Raw genomic sequence first — 15,812 nt, 5'->3', positions numbered from 1 at the left:
GGGTGTACGGAGATCGTACACACCCGGAGGGGCAGATTACCTTGTATTTATATAATAAAGCAATGAATATACAATTAACGCCTATACATATTCATTACTTGAACCCGCCTACTCTTGCTTCGTATGCTAATTAGCTTATCAGTCTTTTACGCTTGTGCAGATTCTTCCGAAAATTGTGGGCCGGGGTCTTTAGAATGTGGGCAGTGGTCTGTGGAAGGAAGGCCGAAGGTCTTCCTCATGGTGTACTTTTCACCTTAGGTCTCAAAAGTGATGAGTTGGCAGACTTGTTGAAATCTTTCCCAGTGTTTTTACATTATCCCTCATAATTCTACTCAAGGACATCCTGTTTTGAAGAGGTCCCGTTATCTCCTTGGTAGAACAGCTTGCTTTGCAGATAAGGAGGACAGCTTGCTTTGCAGACATTTCGCAATTTCCTCGCCAAAACAGTCTATATAATCTTTCAGACATTTTAACCCCTTTGTTGCTACACAATTACAGGCTCACTGATTCACATTAAAATGAATACTGGTTTATGAATACAAACTTGACTATATTATTTAAAGCTTACTCACATCAAAGCACAAAAGACTGATAAGCTAATTAACACACGAAGCGAGAAAAGGCAGGTTTAGGTAATGACTATGTATAGACGTTAATTGAATAGTCATTGTTTTATGGTATAAATATAAAATAGTTAGTTAATTTAGACATGCACCTTAGGTGGAAGGATCCCCCGCGCATCCAGCGCTGCCAATAAAGGATACTTAGTCTATAAGAAATTTTGATTACGTTCTTTAAATCAGGCCCAGGCCGCGGCGGGGCAGGCGGGCTCGCCGGAGCGGCCTGCAGGAGCGGGCTGCAAACTAGGACCACGCGTGGCAATCAGTTAGCTGAGGGGAATGTGCTCGAGCTTGTCTAGACAACAATTAACATGATGGGGCATGTTTGCAGAGCACAGGGGACTGGGAGACGGATGGCGCCAAGGATGGCGCCAAGGAAAGGTAACACCTTGCTGTTAATTGCTGGTAGTTAACCACCAATCAGGGATTGCCTAGTATGCAATGCTTAGCTTCAAGAACCAATCTGTTTAAAACGCGCAGCTTCTGAAAGTGTATAAAAACTCGTGCTTCTGTACAATAAATTGACGTTTGCTTGCATCAAGCTGCGTCCCGTCTCTTCATTCGCCGGGGCGGCCCGGGCTGCGAGCCGCGCTCTGCGGGACCCGCTCGGCCAGGGCTGCCGCCTCCCGCCGGGTGCGCGCGGGGGCGGCCGGGAGCGGCGGGCGCGGGCGCGCCGCGGGGCACGCTGGGAAGTGGAGTCTCCCAGCGACAGAGCCCACTGTGCCGTCAGCGCCGGGGAACAAACGTCTCCGGGAAGCTGCAGGTGAGCTCTGGGTGGGGCACGCCGGGCAGCCAGGTGTCACCCGAGCAGCGGGCAGTGCGGGCTGTCACCCGAGCAGCGGGCGGTGCGGGCTCCAACATGGGGAGCAGGCACTGCAAGGTGGCACCTGCTCCTGAGGAGAAGGAGGGAAAAGCAGACCTGCCGGACCCGGCGGGGCACGGAGATGGGCCGGAGCCCGGCGACGAGATCGAGCCGCCGCAGCCGGGCCAGGAGCCGAAGCCGCCGGAGCCCGGCGACGAGCCGCAGCCGGGCCAGGAGCCGAAGCCGCCGGAGCCCGGCGACGAGCCGCAGCCGGGCCAGGAGCCGAAGCCGCCGGAGCCCGGCGACGAGCCGCAGCCGGGCCAGGAGCCGAAGCCGCCGGAGCCCGGCGACGAGCCGCAGCCGGGCCAGGAGCCGAAGCCGCCGGAGCCCGGCGACGAGCCGCAGCCGGGCCAGGAGCCGAAGCCGCCGGAGCCCGGCGACGAGCCGCAGCCGGGCCAGGAGCCGAAGCCGCCGGAGCCCGGCCACGAGCCGCAGCCGGGCCAGGAGCCGAAGCCGCCGGAGCCCGGCGACGAGCCGCAGCCGGGCCAGGAGCCGAAGCCGCCGGAGCCCGGCCACGAGGCGGGGCCCGGCGATGGGCCGAGCACGTCGCGGCACGGCGATGGGCCGGGCCTCCAGGGCGGCCGCGCAGGCTGGGCGATCCCTGGCTGCTGGCGCCGCTGGTGGGCGAAGCTAAGGCGGCCCAGGCGCGGGGCGGCCGTGGCGGACGGCAGCGGCAGAGCTGGCTGGCGGTGGGCAAGAAGAAGGTGAGGGGCGGCGGGGGCCGGGGCGGGCCGGCGGTGCCGTGGGTCTGCCGGGTTCGGTTTGGCGGTTTTCCCTCCCCCTGGCCTCCCCCACACCCTTTTTGGGGGTTTTTTGGTCTCATTTTACTTAGTTCCCCGCCCTTGGTTTTCTCCCAGGCCGCCCGGCGGCGTATGTGAAAGTCCTGGGGAGGGGAAAGTGTCCTGGAGCGGTTCAGGCTTCCGTTTTGGCATTCTGCCAATAACGGGTCCTTCTTTCCCCACCTGGAGGCCGAGGCGCGGCCCGGCCCGGCCCGGCGGGGGGCCGGAGGGCGGGCTGCGGGCTGGGGAAACGGGCAGTTGACCGAACTGCCAGGGGCTCGCTTGCCTGGGGGCTTCACCCTGCTGGAGCACAAACGATTCTGCTCGGAAGACCAGCCGAATTCAAGCGAATGGCTTATCAGACTAGCTTCTCCTGGGTGAAGCGGGTGCGATTGAAAAATCCGTTGTAGGTTGCTTCTCCCCTTAGTTCACAGTGACTACGCTGCTTGTATTAACGTGGCGTTTGTAAGGATTGTAATTTTCCTTCTCAAAATCTTTCACAGAGGGGGAGATCTTACTGTCAGGTGTTGATGTTTCACTTAACATTCAGATTTAATTGCCCTTTATTCATTTTTCCTTAATGCTCTTAGTTATAACCCTAAAAAAACCCCACCCCAAGATACTTCTTTTCATCTCCTTGTAGTTGCAGGACGGAGTATCAAGTCGTTTCCCAAAAACTCTTAGCTGTATACAAAAGTTGAACGCTCATCACATTAGATCTTACGTTAGGCTTTTCTGGATGTGTTTTGATTTTTATTTTTCTTCCCCCGGAGCGACAAACTCATTGAAGAGCATTTCTCTTGGTCTTTTTAGCCAGTGGAGTTGGGGCTGGGGGGTTGACATCATTCTCACGGAAGGCATATTCTGTTTGGATTTCAGATCATTATTATTATTTTTCACAGCTGAAGGAGTATTAGCAGAAGAAGAGCCCTGGAGCAGCTTCAGGAACTAAGAAAAAACGCAAAACTAAAGACGACGGTCGGCCCGAGACTCCCACGGGCGATGACCAGCAGCCTCCAGAGAATGTGAGTGCCTCGGTCTTTGTCCCAGCTCATTTGCTACCTCCTTGCTCTTTGGTTTTCTGAACAGCGTGACTAGCGCCGGGAGATGGTTATGCGGGTGTAATAGATGACTGGCGCAGCTGCCTGTATCGCCAGCACGCGGAGCGTGCCACAATAGTTAGCAGCTACCGCTACTGGACATCACCGTGAGTTGGAGCACTTTAAGGTTGCAACATGGATCGTGTGGGAGGTTACTATCAGGGGAAAGGCTATGCAGAAGTGGAGTGTTAACATTTTGCCATAACTTTTTGATTTTTCTTGGCAGTTGTCAAATCAGGCAGGGAGTCTGGATGCAAAGCAGCAGTTGCAGGTGGCACTGGAGGAGAAGGCAGGCCTGGAAACCCAGGTTGCTCAGGGGTTGTACGAAATGACATTCAAATCTTCATGTCTGTAAAGAAACTTGCGTGGCAGAAGAATGCAGCCTGAGCTTTGCGTTAACACTGGTTTCTTCAGGCTTTATCCCTGAAGCAGTCGCTGCCAAATTTATTTAGCCAATATGATTTTCTTTGTGTTTAATTTTGTTTTGAACAGCTCTCTGAGTCCGTTCACCAGCTCCAGGCAGAAAGAGAGCAGTATGTAGAGAAAGTGAAGGTGTGGAGCATTTGGCAGCAGTAGGTGCAGCAGCTCTCTGAACAGGTAACACCAGGGGCAGCATCACAGCTGCTTTAGACAAACACAGGCAGGAGTGAATGCACCATGAATGTTTTTTTAACTTTTATGGTGTGGCCTTGCAGGTCCATGCAAATGGCAGACGAGAAGGAGGAGCATGTGGCCTGCGGAGATGATGACGTGGACTCCTGAGTTCGACCAGAAGACCTTTTATTAGTCCAGAACCCACGCTTATAATATCCTCGTTTGCTGTTCACGCGCCCCATACTAAAATATCCTTGGTTAATCAATACTGTTCACGCACTTCTTGGCACGTATAATTGGTTAATTACTAAGCTGCAAATGCACTGAACTTCTTGCATTTTTTTTCTCTCTTCTTTCTTATCTCTGCGGGTTTCATGTTCTCAGCCAGCCGCCGAGATGTGGCATCGCGCATCTGCTCTGGCCTTGCTTCATTATCCGTCTTCCTTCCAGGCGTTCAGCCAACCTTATCTTACTTTCTCTCTTCTTTAGCCTTCAAGGCCCTTCACAGGCATCGTGGCCTCCAGCACTGGCCATAAAGCTCTCTACAATTCCCCCGTCTTTATTTTGAACAGAAACAACATTAGAGGTTAAACTACTTTTGAATCATAGATCTTACACAGTTTGGCATACAGGGAAAAATGGTCAATAAAACTACAATTACCAATAGCAATATTCCTCCGCGTGTTGTAAACTCCTGCAACCATCTGGTGGTTCCCCAAGACTTTAAAAGATTCCGCAACCAATCTCCCAATAGTTCCTGCTGTAAGCCCTGTGACATGTCGTTCAGTTTTTGTAACTGACTGTGAATCGACGCGGAACGGCCCGAAAGGTTCATACAACACATTCCTTAGCGCTGTGCACTGTAGGCTGCTGCAGAGGAACGAAGCTGGGTTAATCAGCACTGACAATGTACAGCTGTGGGCTGGCTTCAGGGGCGGTGGGTTGGCTGGTGTAGACAAGGTGCAGCTGTGGCTGGTTCTGTGAAGCGGTTGGGCAGCCGAGGAAGAGAGGGGAGGAAGAAGCAGAGAGGGTGAGCGTGCCCTGGATGAGGCGAGACTAGAAGGCAGCAGAGGGACTGCCATGGAGAGTGTGATGGTAAAAGACCTGGTTGCAGCTGGCTCGTTTGGAGAGTGCTGTGACAGGCCACTCTCTGCTGTTCACTTGCCTTCTACAGGTGAGATCACATTCCTCCTTTCTTTCTGTCTCATCCTGGTTTCTTCTTGTGCTCCCTCAAAGTTATGTGACTCTTTGCTGCAGGTTCTCAGCTGCACATTATCGATGTCGAAACAACCCACTGTCTCTGTTCTCTACAATTCACCCCTGTTTGTGGTTTTTGGTTTTGTTTCTTTGCTGGTTTGGGTTTTTTTTGTAAAAGGTTGCTTTACCATGTTATGGAATTGTCATCCCTTTTTCTTTTATTTTCTGTCTCATTACTTAATTACGAATTTTAGCCTTCTTTTATGTGCACGTTTGTACATTTCAGTCGGGTTCACAAAATGTTAAACTTGTTATCGGTGCATTTCCTACAGAGGTCAACATACAGGTTTATGATTATTTATAAGAACATGCAATAAGCTATGGAAGTGTTATGAAAATATTTTTCAGAAACTTCTAATCAAATAAACGAGCATGAGAAATTGTGTTTAACTTGTAAATTCTATATGTAAGCTGTTAAGAAACATTTTCTCTCCTAAAATGAGAAGATAAAACCTACTTAAAAGCTCTTGAAATCTTGCCCTTGGGCGAGTGTTCAGCTGTGCCTCCATTCTAAAGCATGGAAGTGGAAGTTGCGTAGAGCAAAGTTTCACTTTAAATCGACTGTTACTGCTGCTTCTCAAAGAACCTGGAAGCACACAATGAAGGCTTGGAACTAAGCAAACAGCTGAATGGACACCTCTAGATTGTTACTGGAATTAAATGTAGAAGTTAACTCTTAACAGTTTCTCAAAACGTTCTGGTTGCTTTGTGTTGGTGGTTTGTATCTAGATAGATATAGAAAACTATACACAAACAGGGAAATAAAAAAATGTTTAAAAAAAATAGGGAAAGATAAGAGTATACAGGATTTATAGCTTAGTCACTTTTTTTTTTTTAAATTGTAGAGAAACTATTACCTGAACATGCAGTACATCCACAACTCTGAATTAATACCGGTTTGTAGTGTGATATAGTCCTGTATGAACCATAAATCAACTATGTGTTAAATCACTCTTCTCCATCGCTGTTGTCACGATCTTTGAGCTTCGTAACAATGCCTAGGTCACAATCCTTTAGCTTAGGGAACTTCAGCAGGTGAAAATGCAAACATCTATTTCTAATACAAGTTTGCAGAATGCAGTTTAGCCACAAGACACTTTATGGAGAGATATTACGTTGTATGGTGTATAATCTATGAGAAGTGGGAAAATGGTGTTCCTGAAGGAAAACACTTCTCTAGATCGTTACTTTGGACCGGGTTTTGCACCTGCTGTACCACAAGAATCCCCTAAGCAGTGATGTATCTTTGTGGACTTTGAGATATCTGTGTGATTAGGTTTAAACTTAACACGCAACCTGATTTCAAGTATAACTCTAGGCACAAGTGTGGGAAAGAGCATGCTGTCAGGACACAATCTTTCTCACTTACAAGGTATCAAATGGTATGTTACTCAAGTTAAAGTCTAACTTCTACGACAACTTCATTTTCGCCAAAGGAGCTGCAGATAAGTACACAAACTAATGCAGCTCAACTGAAGTTTCACCGCTGCAACGGAGTACAGAATGCTTTTCCCACCGGCCTTAAAGGTTGTGGTGGTGGTGACGAAGGTGTGACAGAGATTTGACTTTTAACCCAAAACAAATTTTCAGCTGTGTTAAATTCACCTGTATGCAAAGAACACTTTATTCCTTCTGAGGCAACAGCTGAGGATTTGAACTGTCTGTTTTCACCTTGAGCTGTTCCCAGTTTAGAGGTTATGAAAAAAAGAAATAATTCAAAAGGTATTCTGTCAATATGCTGATGCAGTTGCATGTCAAATTCTGGTCAAACTGAAATAGAGTTATGTTCTAGCGTTCATATATAGGTAGCACTCCATTACAGCTTATGAACAAATTCAGAAGTTCATCTTATCTCACATTTCTTGGAATTCGATTAGGCTGCAGTCTTATTATTAAAGTAACTTCTTTTTTTTTTTTTTTTTTTAATGCAACCAGAGACACTTTACTGTAACAGAGAAGCCCGTATTTACATCTCTGAGCCCGAACACAAACCGCAGCTGCACGTACCACCAGGCTCAGGGCAGAAATCATTCACGCAGTTACATAGCTGTGTACCACTAGACGCATGCAGACACCTATTTGTCACTAGATAACACGTTCATCTCTCCTCCTCTCCTTCACGATACCTGGCTGTTCTCTCATCTCCTGTTAGGTCAGCCATTCCCTGTTTTCCTCTCCTGTATCTCTCTTCAGACGTTCTCTATCCTCCTCTTTTTTGCTTGTGAATTGCGACAAGGCAAAGGTGGTGTGTAGCTGGGTGCCCATGACCTGATTTATGTCACAATCAACTAAACGCTGAATACAGGACAGAAAGGCATGGGAGACGTAAGGCAAACATCAATACGGGGGTTAAGGTGATTATAATAAATTCTGGACTACTTTTGATCCACGGCCCAAAGTTTCCCAGCCGTGAGAAGAGACCAAAGGCATCCCATCCCTGGCTCTGCTGCGGATCTTTGTTTTAAGTTTTGTATGCTTTTGTGGATTGATTCAGAGTGGTCACTCGGACTGACGTAACACAACCTATCAAAGTCTTCACACCCTTGTCCCTGCGCTAATAATAAAAATCAATAGCAACTCGGTTCTGTAGCAACATGTGACGGACAGAATCGACACCTGTTAATAAGCCAGGAAAAAAAAAAGAAATAGTATTGTAGCATTACTTTCTTTAGCAAGCCAGCAGCCTTATTTACGAAGCCAGTTAAGAGCGTGCACTATTCTTACAGAAGAGATTAGAGAAGCAAAAACGTGTTACGCTGCATTCCAGAACTCAACCTGGGAGTTACAGTCTGCTGTGAGTTCTGGGTTATAACCATTTGACACGTGTTGGGGTTGCGCCTGTGCAAGGGCTGCGATGCCCATTTGCAATTTTCATTGGCATTATCACAGCTAGTTGTTTTAAAAGCAACCCTTGAGCTTCCTCCTGCTCGACTTGTTGTTGCAAGCTATTCTGAAGCCGATCAATAAAGTTAGTCTATGACTCTCTAGGACCCTGCAAGACCGTGGCGAAGGACGCACTAGAGGCTCGCCCAGACTCCCGTATCCCCCTATCCGGACTGTCTTCATAGCCATCTCCTCCGTCTGCAAATAGCTGTCCCTGGGATGCCTTGCCTGAGTCACAGGATCGGTCGGCACAATTATTTTCTCCAGCCAACGGCTCACAGTTCACAGCAGTTCCCCGATTAAGCTTTTCAATCGAGGCCACTACACATAGCTCGCAAAAACCAGATAACCACATGCACTGCATCGGAGTTAGTACCACACAAAGCGATGACTTCCAATAATCACGTGGTGTGAGTGTATAAGGCTCTGCCATCGCTCCAAGAAGGGACACAGCAAATGTACTATGGATCCCCCCTTCCCGCACGGCTTTGCTTAACTCTTTAACAGCCTCGTATTGCACAGGCTGCCACTCTGCAGGTTGATTTGGCTGACAAAATAGTGAACGTGCCATGGCGCCTCCCAAATGCCCTCGCTTAAGCGCTTCCCACCTGCATTCCTGCCACCGATCCCGCAGACCCCCTTTCACCCTCCCCGAAAATACAGCCAGTGCATCAGCGGGAGGAGGAAAAACGTCTAGCTCCTCTTCTGGGTCTATAGGACCTGGGTCAAAAGGTTTATCGGTGTCAATGGAATCATTGTCCGAGTTGTCCTGTTCCCACGCTCAGTCCTGTGCTGTGAGGGTCGCTGCAGTCAGTGACAGGAGCTTTGGGGGCAGAGGAGGTGTGGAGGGAATCGCCGTCGTTGACGGTGTGTTGAGAAGAGCCGTGCTGTCGGGGGGATTTACAGCCTCCCCTGGTTTAGCGCCGTTAGTAGAATTAGCCCACACTTGGCGGAAGAGTAGTCAGAATTTGCCACCAAGGCACTAAACACATGCCTGCCACGGAGTCCCCCTCCACAGCAGCATCACACAACCGCCTGCCGACCGCTTGCCAGGCAGGAATTTGCCAGGTGCCATCAGGTGGAAAGTCCAGCACTTTGTCACGGATCCATTCTAGCAGAGTCACTAGCTGCGAACCCATCACCACGTTCTCTAACAAAGTCACTTGGTCACGCCAGTGTAGAAGAGTGCGATCTCCTCCTCGCAATTCGTCCCAAATAGTGGAACTCGTGGGATATCAAAGGAGAGTGCAACAGACTGTTATATAAACAAAAAGAAAATTTTGATCTCCAGCAAAGTTACCATGTGACTTGTTATTCGTTTCTGTTCATCTTTTTCACTTCGTGAAGAGAAATACCAAGGACCAGGCACGGACTCTCATGGAAGGGACAGATGGAGTTACTGCCCCGACATTATTCAGGACTGTGCTGGATTCACGAGTGAAGAAGTCTGGGGGGTTTTTTTGCATTACATGAGACTTTGCTGGATTGTTATTCTGTTATCCAATTTCTAGTTTGTGTTGTTAATAAATTGTTATTTGTCGTTTACTGGCTGTCGAGTAGTTCATTACATTTATTGGGCACCTAACACACGGTTTTCAAATTAAATCAAAAGGGTTGGGTAACCTATTAAAAAAACCCTTAAAAAATAGCAAAAATCAAATACTAGAGTTGCTTAACACATTCCTTTTTGACATGCGTCACTATCATGACTAGAGACTATAAGGATTTTGCATGCGCGATCTTTCCAGATTTTTCTAATACATTCTGTGGGGTTTAAAATTGTGCATGCGCATGTTCAAAGGCATACACGAATCATTCATGTGGTAAAAGATGGCTGCTGAGTGTCCAGATGAAGTCCCGGACCCATTTCCCGAGCTTACCACTCCGGTAAGTCTGTTAAGGGTAACATTTATGGCACTATGGTCAAACGACAGATCCCTGCTTTCAATGTAATGTTTTCTCACCACCAGACCGCCGCGTCACCTGCCAGGGAAGAAGGGTCTAGAGTGCACATTTCCCCCTCTGAACATTCTGCAAGGTGAGTGTTCTCAAAACGTTTAACCTATACGGTTCATTAGAAAGGGGATCATTTTTTTTTTTTTTTCTTCCTGTTGTTGTTTAGGCAGAGGGTGCGTTTTTCTGCTGTCACACGTCAAGAACTTATGGCGGAGGTGGAAAAGTATAAAAGGCGTTACCATATCCTCATCTACGCTTTTCTGGCGGTTTCTTTCTTTGCCATTCTATTTTTATTTTTAATCAGCCTACATTGTTATATGAATTGTTAATAGTATTTCCAGATTCTTGTTTGCTATTAAATTGTTATTGTGTTAACTATGTAATCTGTATCGTCGACTGTACATTTCAGCGTACTACTCGAATTTGTTTAATGGCATTGGGTGAAACCATAGTAGCAAACTGCGTGTTAGTTATAACATGTTGAATTAATCTTATAAAACATGGAACAGCACATGGCAAAAACAATAAGGTGGCTAATCCACATAACAAGTAAAATAGGATTCGTTTTACCCAGGGGCTCCTGGGAAGCCAGGAAAACAGGTCAATGTTCCAGTCTTCCCAAGTTTGGACGGGAATATGGGCTAACTTCCATATCTCAGATGTGATTTGTTTAACTACCTCACCATTGTCATCAATTTTCAAACAACACTTGGAAACATTTAATTTACCACAAACACCTCCTTCTTCGGCTAGCAGGTAATGGAGATTCATCCTGTGTTAATAAATTGCATTTCGTATTTGAGTTGCTTGGTCTGTTAGTAATAATTTCCAAGACAGCCAGTAGACGAATGATACGATCCAGATTGTAGATAGGTTCTCGAGCACCGCTAATGAGTTCATTAGGATTCCAAGTTGCAGGTCCATAATACTGTATGATACATTGGAGTGTCCATTCATTTAATAAATATCGGTACCCACCTTTTCTTGGGAAGTTTGGAAAAATCAACTTGCCACTGTTGCCCTGGCTAGTTTTCAAACACATTTCACATTGCTGAGTCACCTGTTTTATTACAGTATACACGTTTCGCCCTATCAATTTCTGATTTAGACTTTCATATAAATTATCAGCTCCCCAATGCATCTTACTATGTTCTGTTAGGGCCGTGGTCCATATTAAATTGGATGGTACCGCTATACGACCATCCCTCAAATAAGTCCACTTATTTATTTTATCATTCATGTCCTGAATTAGCTTTAAGTTTTCTTTAGAATAGTTTGGCTCCTGATCTGCACTTACAGTTTGGATTTTACCATCTGGTATTAAGGATAATTCCTCCTTTCCTACCTCCTCTGCTACTCATCTGGCCTCATGGTCGGCCAGGCAGTTTCCAATTTCCAAATCAGTGCCTCAATGGGCCATCTTATGTTCTTCCTTCCTGGATGACCTCTTATAACAGAGGGGGCCATTCCTCACATCAGGGTTTGGCATGGCATATGTTCCCACCGCTCAACGCCTACTGGGTTGCAGTCAGCAGCGGAGCTCAAGATTCTGCTTGGTGGCAAACACGGAGGCCAACCCAGTCTTGCCCTTGACTATGGTAGGAGGCACTTGACCAACTTTATTCCTTGTACTTCGTTGTCAATGCAGAGTTTCATCTGCACATCCCATAACAAGTCACTGTCATGGTAAAACACACAGATTTACATCAGTAGAACTACTACAGAGTGTATTTTAGTTTAGTTTTTATGCCAATATCCCCCACAGCCCTGCTGACCAAGGGATATTGTTTTGCCTGAACTAGGCAGGCCTCCCGCTTATCATTTTTACTGTAACAGGGAAAGCATTTTTCGCCTTACCTGGAATTTATTTCCAGATATACCTGGTTAAAAATTTCTTTTACTTCAGGGAGGTCCTCTCTTCCACTTTTCTGTTGAATTAAAGATAAGCTCAAGATTTCTATTAATTGATCATTTTTAACTTTGGGTTTCATTTCCCCTTCTTTAAACGTCTAGATGCTCTATTAAATCTCATCCCAACAAAGATTTTGTTGAATTTGGCATTCTTATTTGTTTTCTTAGTTTGCACTTTAAAGGTTTCAGGATGTTTTCCTGGTGGCCAGCAGTCCCCACAACTGCAACAAATTCTTTTCACTGAAGTTTAACACCAAATAAGTTGGTTTTTGTATTCACTAAAAATTCTACCTCATTTTTCCTAGTCTCTAGTTCACCAGAACCCCTTGCTGGTTCTTTAGCTTAGGGCAATCTCGCTTCCAGTGTCCACTTTCCCTACAATATGCACAGTGATCCGATCCCATAGGAGAGGGATTCACTCTTTCACTTCTACTAAGGTACGGAATTAAACTCCCTAACTCGAAAGTTATAAAGTAGGTATGTTTATTGCACGCAGATGCACGGGGGATCGCTCCACCACAAGCGTGCATGCCCGAAGTGAGGAACCATCTCATATTTATACAATAAAACAAATGAATGTTCAACTGAGGATGCCTATACATATTCGTTACCTAAACCCGCATACTCTCACTTGGTATGTTAATTAGCTTATCAGTCCTTTTCCTGGAATGTGGTGGTCTTGCAAGTTTGCAGCTAATTCACGTCCTTGTCGATCATCTGGTTTTCTTTAGCAAGGAGATCTCTAGATAACATTGGAATGTTTCTCATCCTTTTTATAAATAGCCCCTTTGTTAGAGGAGGAAGAGCAGGTATTTCCTTAAAACTATATGGTTATGTGACCAATCACCACACCTACACTCCTTGAGCAGACATATACAATCATAATCAATGTTTACTGTCCCTATTTTGCACTATTTTCCCATATCACTACCTGACATTCCTCCTCTCTCTCTGCCTCGTCTTCTCTACCAGTTTAGCACGACCCAGCTCTTCTCTTACCTTCTGTACAGCTCCCTGTTCCTTCTATCAACTTTTCTACATCACGATTATCTAGTAACAATCAGCTCGAACCTTTATCTAGTCCTATTAAATCATCCTGATAAGTCTTTCACAACCAACTTTCAAACATCTAAATTTCCCCATCAAAGATTCACCTTTATTCTGCTCAGACCCATTGCCTGCCCTAGAGGGGCCGTTACCGGTCCTGTTGTGCTGCAAATGCTGCAGCAATTGGGGTAACGTTGTCAGGTCCTTCTGCTCAATCGTCAGCAACAGCAACCCCCTCCTCCTCACCCTCAGAAGGATTCAGGGCAGGAGATGCTCTTCCTGCTCTGCAGGTTACACAAGCCTGCCTCTGCAGCAGCACTTCTGTTTTAACTCTTTCTTACCCTGAAAGCAAATCTGTTACTTGTTGCTTGAAGTCTGTGTTCTTACATATCATGCCTTTGCAGGCAAGCAGAAACACCCTGCCATGCATCCAGCATGACTCAGCCGCACCTTCGAGGGGGTACGGGGGATACTTTAACACTTTCACAGGGTCTTTGAATCTCCACACACACCCACACCCCTCCCCCCCCCCCCCCTTCCCCTTCAGATCTTGCATACATTAGTACAAGTTTTTATCTAGTGATTAGTACAAGTTTCATTCTGGTTGCTCCACAGAAGGAACCACAACCTGAGCTCTCTCTGTTTTGTTTTGTTTTCAGTTTGGTTTGGTTTTTACACAAATATTTCAACAAGAATGTCTTTCTAGTTTAGGTCTCAGGTTGGGTTTTTTCCTATCCTTTTCTAGAGCCATAATCAAAGATCAGGTGGTGTTAATCCCACACTCCTGTCACACAAACATATCGGTACACATTACTTCATCCCATTTTCCTCTCGCCTCAAGAATAACATTAACTATAATAAAACATTATAATTCAGTGTCCCATTTAAGGGCCGTGTCTCTCCGTCCCCTGACTTATACAGGGGCCACCACTGATTACAGTACTTAACCAAAGTTCTCTTATTCACGCTTCCCCCAGGCTGCCCCCCGATTTCCTTCCAGTGACTTAGAACACATCCCAACGGACTCTTTCTTACTATTCCACCACTTTGTTGTCGCCCCATATTATCTCAATTGCCATCCCAGCCACAGACCACTCTAATTTCACTTACAGCAGACCACTCTAATCTCACTTACAGCTCTCTCTCTTATCCCAAGGCGTCCAAACCTTACAGTTAGGGCATTCAATTTCTTGTCCCCACCATACATACAATAATTCTTTACACCACATACACTTTAAAACATATAGAGGTTCACAGTCACCCCTCGGATGTTCAAGACAATAACCACATACCAACATTTGTAATACACTTAATACAGAAATGTTCTCACATTTCCATCATAAATGAGTATAGCAATTATTATTAATAACCTTATAATTATTAATCCTGTATATACAATATTACTTCAAAGTATCAAACTTTTTTTTTTTTTTTAGTGTCCCGACCAAAACAGAATCAGAGTTGTGATATTCCCTTATTATCAGAACAGGTACCAAAACAGAATCAGAGTTCCAATATTACCTTAATATCAGAATGGGTACCAAAACAGAATCAGAGTTCCAATATTACCTTAATATCAGAACAGGTACCAGAACAGAATCAGATGTATACCTGGGATGCTAGCTACCCGGTATACGCCATCTTGCATAAACATACAATGATCTTACGCCTTACGGACAGCTTTACAGATGGACCGGTCCCAGAACAGAATCTGAAACAGTACTGTTTAAAATATAATATTAATATAATATTTACAATTAATATAATATTTACAATTAATATAATATTTTAATAAAGATAGTACCTTTGCCTCGTAAGATGGAGTCCTTGTCTGCTCCTGTGGTGATCCAGATGAGATAAGGAGCCCCTCCAGGAAAATCCCCGGGGGTACCCTAGGGAGTCCCCGCTCTCAATGGGTCCTGCAGCCGAGCAGAGGAGGTCCCATCTGGGTCGCCCAATTGATTTGAAGAATCAGCCAGCAATATGCAGGAGGTTATCTTTATTCAGCAGTGCTGGATGCATGGGGGATTGCTCCACCAGAGTCATGCACACCGAGGGGACTTTTCAGTCTCCCCTTTATACAAACTACTCGTACCTTGGACATTTCCCGACTTTTAACTAAACATAGGTGCTTCATCCTTTAGATAAGTGGTACAGCATTCACTATTCACTGATCAGTCTTGTTTACCTTCTCCTCAGCAGCGTTTCTAATTCCTTGAAGGAGTCAGCATACCATCTATTACAGTAGCCCATGACAGACTGCTGCATTCCCTGCAGTGGATGCCTACAAGCCAGGTATTGCAGCATTTACTCACACCTTTCCTTCCATTTGAACCACAAACTGGAACAAATGCCAAGGAGCGCACTTCAGGTGTAGCAGCTGGAAAGCAGAAGTATCTCAACAGCTTGTTACCATCTGCTTGTTATCTTGACTTTTTTTTTTTTATTTTATCTTCGCATTGTAAAACTAACATTCATCAAAACTGCTTCAGTTCATTTTCTGTACTACATCTCATTCATTTCCCTTTGAGAGAGGATTTTGTTGTCTGCTCTCAAAAGTAAAATACTTCTTGCTTTCCATGTATGCCTAAAGATTCTCCAGATGTGCAGGGAGAGGCTGATGGGACTGGCACAGATGAGGGAAGCGTTTGAACTCTTTTGCTTCCCTGATTGTCAGTAAAGTGTCCCAGAGTTTGACGAGTCTAGACTAAACCTTTGATTTAGAGCCGAAGTTTTCAAGTACAAACCAGCGATAACACAGTGATAAGGGGAGCTAACATATAAAGGGCCTATAGAGTAGGCA

At 45.8% G+C, this 15,812-nt stretch overlaps 1 long non-coding RNA gene across 1 annotated transcript; it reads left to right on the top strand.

The window, feature by feature from the left end:
* The first annotated feature begins 2,048 nt into the window (after positions 1 to 2,048).
* LOC129735364 (uncharacterized) lies at positions 2,049 to 5,597 on the top strand. Its single transcript, XR_008730915.1, has 4 exons — positions 2,049 to 2,186; positions 3,164 to 3,286; positions 3,854 to 3,958; positions 4,057 to 5,597. It is a non-coding gene; the product is annotated as an uncharacterized LOC129735364 (long non-coding RNA).
* Positions 5,598 to 15,812: the final 10,215 nt, after the last annotated feature.

This window comes from Falco cherrug, chromosome 2 (assembly GCF_023634085.1).
Source record: "Falco cherrug isolate bFalChe1 chromosome 2, bFalChe1.pri, whole genome shotgun sequence".
Lineage (NCBI taxonomy): Eukaryota > Metazoa > Chordata > Aves > Falconiformes > Falconidae > Falco > Falco cherrug.
The sequence above is the reverse complement of the archived record's forward strand: the minus strand, read 5'-3'. Positions and strand labels throughout refer to the sequence as shown.